Source organism: Pseudorasbora parva, unplaced genomic scaffold (genome assembly GCF_024679245.1).
Source record: "Pseudorasbora parva isolate DD20220531a unplaced genomic scaffold, ASM2467924v1 scaffold_127, whole genome shotgun sequence".
NCBI lineage: Eukaryota > Metazoa > Chordata > Actinopteri > Cypriniformes > Gobionidae > Pseudorasbora > Pseudorasbora parva.
This window is the reverse complement of record NW_027125099.1, coordinates 8,523-14,307: the sequence shown is the minus strand read 5'-3', so window position 1 is coordinate 14,307 and position 5,785 is coordinate 8,523. Positions and strand designations below refer to the sequence as shown.

The 5,785-nt window shown below is 36.4% G+C and overlaps 1 long non-coding RNA gene across 1 annotated transcript; it reads right to left on the bottom strand.

Annotated features, from left to right (window-relative positions):
* Positions 1 to 3,416, bottom strand: LOC137065769 (uncharacterized). Its single transcript, XR_010901790.1, has 4 exons — positions 3,271 to 3,416; positions 1,562 to 1,694; positions 129 to 346; positions 1 to 20 (listed from the first exon to the last, which is right to left on the bottom strand). It is a non-coding gene; the product is annotated as an uncharacterized lncRNA (long non-coding RNA).
* Positions 3,417 to 5,785: the final 2,369 nt, after the last annotated feature.

Genomic DNA, 5,785 nt, shown 5'->3' with positions numbered 1-5,785 from the left:
GCTGTTCTCGGGAGTTTGGTCTTTAAATGACAAAAAATAAATAAGATTAGGATTCACACTGTACAATATTACACAATGTCCATGTCTGGTTTTAATTTTGAATAGATGTGTTTAGTGTTTTTACTTACATTTCCGTTTCCAAGCAGAAAGAAGCTTTCTGGCTTCTACAGGTCTTAATGCTGTCATCAAATCAGCCTCTGTTACAAAGCGTAGATCATCATAGGTCTCAACTCCAATAGACTGCAAGTGCTCTTCCAGGATGTTTTTGTTAACTGTTTGAAGTTGTGGTAGGACTTCCATGATGGCGACATCTAGGAAGGTTCGCTCTGAGTCTGTCATATTTGCACTGAAGAAAAAATATAGAAAAGATACAGTACATACACTTAACAGAGCAGGGGCATGCATCAGGTAACACTTATTATGTCAAACTATTTATAGTAAGAAGTGAGCTTTATTTTGACTATTTAGCCACAATGCTGTGTTTTAGTGGAATGACTTGGTATCCATCAAGAATGTATGATACCAAAGGATAGAAATCAGGCAGGTCATTAATGTTGATACACTGTAACCCAAGACTGTCCTTTGACACAGAATACAGATGGTATTCTGAGAGGAAGGTGCCTTTGTGGATATCCATCAAAACATACACAGATGTGTCATTATGAATCAAGATGAGTAAAAGTTCACCAAACTCCATATACTCATCATTTCTGTACACAAGAAACTGTCCTTTTTTATATGCAGTGCCCTTGTACTCAATGTCTGTGGTAACTGTGGTATTGCTTTCTGAAAAGGCTAACTCCCTGACTGCATGTCTAATAGAGTTACTGTAGAGGTTGGGATAAAACGCACAGCTGTCCTTCACTTGCAGTAGTTTACTGCATTCTTGCCCAGCTAAAAGATATGCCTGATACATCTGATGACGCTCTGACAAAGTTTGACAAATGTTTTTGAAATTTTTCAAGTGTCTTGCACATCTTTTAAAATAACTGTGTTTACTTTCAAACCTAAGCGTCCATAACCTAATCAATGGACCAAATTTCAAAATCAGTGCTGAATAATGGCGCAAATAGTGGTGCTTGGGTTTCAGTTGAATTTCAGGAAACAACATCTTTCTCAACTCCAAATATTCTTGGATCAAAATGTCAAGATATGCTATCTGGGACAAGGAAATGTTCTGAGCACAAATAAGATCCACAATGTCTTTTAGCTGAAGAGCTAACTGCCATACTTCATCCTCATGGTTTTGCACTTTGTCACCAATCAAAACTGGAAGCAATCTCAAAAGGTTCCAGTTTTGAATGGCTTGCCCTGATAACTTGGCTCCGTCTGGGTTGAGAGCACATGGCTTTGTGAGTGCTTCAGATCCTTTGTACTTTAACTGTTTGATGCGCCTGTTTAAAAGTGAGTACGTGAACCATTTTTTCTTTTTTATAATGTGCTTCAGGTACAGCGCTAGATCATATGACAAGACTCCTTCAAAGAGGTCATGACCTAAACAGGGCGGGAGACCAGGCTGGGATACGTGAAAAGAATCAAGAGCATTAAAGATAGAGTTTACCTTTATTCCTCTGACACCTTGGATGTTTTCAGCCTGGAGATCAGCAACAGCTGCGTCATACGTCTCTGGTGTGCGTGGAGGACCACAGACATTTGGATCAGCCACAAACTCACTTCTTGTGATTTCACAGTACCTGCAAAAATATTGAGAACGGCTGAAGTTCTCTGTAAACCCACCTATGCAATGAGAACCCAAGTTATCCCCAGCAATGCAGTAAAGACCCGCTTTTACTGTTTCTCCATCTACATTTATTCCATCTGTCTCCAAGGATTTCAGATCTGCCAACAACTCTGAGAAAACTTTGGCTACTCCAAAACGCTTAAGGTCATTCTCAACACACAACAACACTAAAAACATATTATCAGTATTTGATCGCAAATGAATGGGTAAATTTGCTAATGAAAGATAGACTGCAAGAACTTTGTGCGTCTTTTTAGCTGAACCCAGGGGATTCACAATTTCAAATGAATCTTGGTACAAAATCAGTTTGAGGCTTTTAGGGTTTTCATTGAAGAACTGGTGACATTTGAAATTTTGTCCATCATATAAATCCGTAAAAACCTCTACATCAGGATCTCCAAACTGTTGTGACTGTGTATTTCTCCCTAAATGTGACTGTAAAAAGCTCTTCAGAGTTTCTGCCACTGGTATATAGTAAGCACATTTTTGTTTCATGTTCTCATCCATTCCCAATGCCACTTTTTGGGGTTCCGTGTATTTAAACATTTTTGTGAATGTTTGATTTCTGGAGTATGTTGTTTTTAATTGTCCCTGATGACAGGCAGAGAACAAATCTGACTCTTTTATGCAGTCACAGATTTTAGAGACTGCTTCATCTGATAGGCTCATATCATTTTTTAAAAAAGAACTTACTTTAGTTATTGTATAGGCTTGACCGAACTCGTGCACATTTTGCATTTCCTCAACAATAGTCTGTATAGTAGAGGCAGGAATAAGCAACTGTCCTTGCAGTTTAAGGTAAAAGAGACACATGTTTCTGAGATAAGACTGACTATCATTATCTGGCATATCACTGGCTGCACTAGCTGTAGGCATGGCTTCATGTGTGTTTTCTGAATCATCTGTACTGGCAATGACATCTGGGATCTGAGGGCGAGTTTCCCTGTACATGTTATCGATGCCATCTGGGGAGCATGCTTTATGCTTCCTACACATGTGAGACGTAAATGACGACTTTTTTGTAAACACGTGCTTACAACCACTTACTGGACATGACACGGACCTGCCCTCTTCAATATGATCATTTAAATGAGACACTAGCTCTTTCACCGTGTGAAAATGGCGGGCGCATAATGAAACTGCACATTTTAAATCCGCAACAACAGCTACGGGAACAGCTTGTGGTGCATTGTGCACACGATAAAAATGGCCTTTGAAAGCTGAGTAAGTGGTAAATGTTTGACTACAGTTGGCGGCAACACATTTAAAAAAACAACGGGGCTCATTCCTATGCACTCTGCAATGTAATACATAGCCTCTTAATGTATCCAATTTCTTTTTACAAAAGACACAGGGGATCATTTTTTAGGATTTCAAGTGTTTGCCTGTGCTTTACAGCTGAACTAAGTTGTTACGTGTTAATCTAACTTGTTAGCTAGCTAAGTTACTAACTTACTGAGCTTACACCATGTGCTTTTAGCACACATTTTCGTTTGGTCTCGGAAAAAAGTATGCTAAATGAAGCTTACCGTACACACTTTTAATTATCTGATTGAACAGCAGCAGACCCTCTAAAAATGTATGTTAAAATTGTAGATTTGTCCAAAAAACTTTTAAAATGACTAAAATGCTCCGAAGACTTCTGCTATGCCTCAGTTTTCTCCTAGCAAGCAAGCGCTGCTCTCTGGTTCGTTCGTTAAAGAAGTCAGCCGTAGCTGTGAACGAGGAGCTCGTGCGTCTCCCGCCCTCACGTCATTATCCAATTAGAGACAATCTTATCTGTGCACTATGAAATTCAAAATTAGGCGGACTCAGTCAAATCTGTGGTTAGAGGAAGGTTTTTTTTTTTTTAGAACTGTGATGATACAATGCTCAAATACGTTTAATAAATATACATAGAAAACAATAGGCTAAATATTAAATTACAATTAAAAGTACTTTAAGATTAAAAGGACAATTAAGACTAAAAGTAAACATAAAGCATACAACGATTATGGTTCGAACTGAACCAGTAGGCTAAGTATTACATTAAAATGTAAAGACTAAAAGAAACATAAGGCATACAAGGATTAGTTCAGTATTACTTAGTTTGCATAACTATAATTGTAATTTCTTAAACACACTCCACAATATGTAGCCTAATATAATAATATATAATATTTATAATAATATATAATATTATATATATATATAATAATATATAATATAATAATAATATAGCCTGAATTAAAAACAATGTTATTATAATTGTAGCCTATATTTTTTGTATATATAGGCAACCTGGATTTTTTGTGAAAACATTTTTATTACCTTAATTTGCATCATTTCATCTATCATGTTAAGAGTAGGCCTACAGCATAAACTTGTAAAATGACTTACTTTTTTTTTAATTAAGAACAACTGACTAAAACTTTAGTTTTCACAATATTTGCATGTCAAATGAACAAAATTGTTTTGTTTTGAGTATTACAGTATTTCTCTGTTTTTGATACCAATATTTGTAGTTTTAACAAATACATTTGATTATAATCACATAATGTTGTTGTAAATATAACAAAACATTCTGTTTTATAGTTTACAAAAGTTCACTGTGATTTAAACAAAAAATATATGTTTTTGGGTTTACAATACTTTTCTGTAGGGATTTTACATAGTTTTTCTGTAAATCTCACGGTAATTTTTTACAGTGTATTCAGGGCAACCGACCGGGGCTAGACAGACAAGCGTGGAAAAAAAGACTCACAAAGTCCCTCTTTAACACTTATTCTTCTTAAGTATTGACACAACAGTGCGGTCCCAATGAACTCAGGTCCTTTAGTAGAGATGTTGAGCTCTGTATGGACTGGAAAGGGTGGTTCATGTGTGATCGGTCCGAGCCGGGAAGGGGGTGGACGTGGGGGCATGGCGTGACTCGTACTCTTTATTGCAGGATAGAGGATTGAGTCTGTCCTCTTTTATGGGAAATGAATGAATAAACATTGGCGGGTCATGCTTTTGTCATGACTCACAGACATACTTTCAAGCATTATAGGAATAATAGGGAAATAAAGCAGTTGTGTAATTTGACTGAGAATTCTTTTGGATGAACGCCACGGTGTAAAACAACAACATGTACGGGCAGGTAGAAAGTTGATTTACTTCCCCTCCTTTTGTGTGCTGGTCGCTATTGTGAAAACTGAGATCTCTGTGATTAGAGATGCAGAGATCGCTGATGAATCTGACCAAACGCTCATCTGCACATTTGTCTCGCTGTGTTGTTTGATAAATAATGAAGTTTAATTGTTGGTTGTCCATTAAAGGGACAGTTCACCCAAATGTGAAACATTTACTCATGCTAGAAAAAAAATGTCTATGAATGTACCATAATATTTATGGTAAAAAAGCATCATAATGCATTTTATACGACCTGTGTGAAACATTTTCACGTCTTCTGATGTCATACAGTAATTTTTGGTAGGCACAGAGGAACAGTCATTTTAATCTTGCCGTCGGCTGTAGATCTCGGATCTCACTCAGATTAAAAAAAAAAATGATGTAAAGAAATGATGATTTTTAATGAATTTTTGGCCTGTTCCTCCACAAATCTATCTGGTTTCAACCAATGCAAGGTTGTGTGGATAATGACTGAATGTTCATTATTTGGTGAACTGTCCCTTTAAGAGTGTAGTTTACCCATAATTTATGCACTTTGTCATATTTTGGGTAATCTACTTTCAGAGAATGAATGTAAAAAGTACCATGAAAAAAGTCCATATGACTTATGAAGCAATACGATTGCTTTGTGTTCAAAAGTTATTTGAGTTCTGAAATCTCATAGGCTCATTTGCATCTGTTCATCACACAACACTATAATATAACTTCAAAAGCCCTAAAATATAGAAAAAATATAGAAAACCATACTAATGACATTTTAGAAAATCTATACACTTCGCTTTCCCATAAGTAAACAGTGATCAAACATCTTAAAACTACCATAAAAATGCCCCAATGTTACTTTTATTGCAAGTGTTCTGAAGCAATGTATTGAAATGGATGTTCTTAATG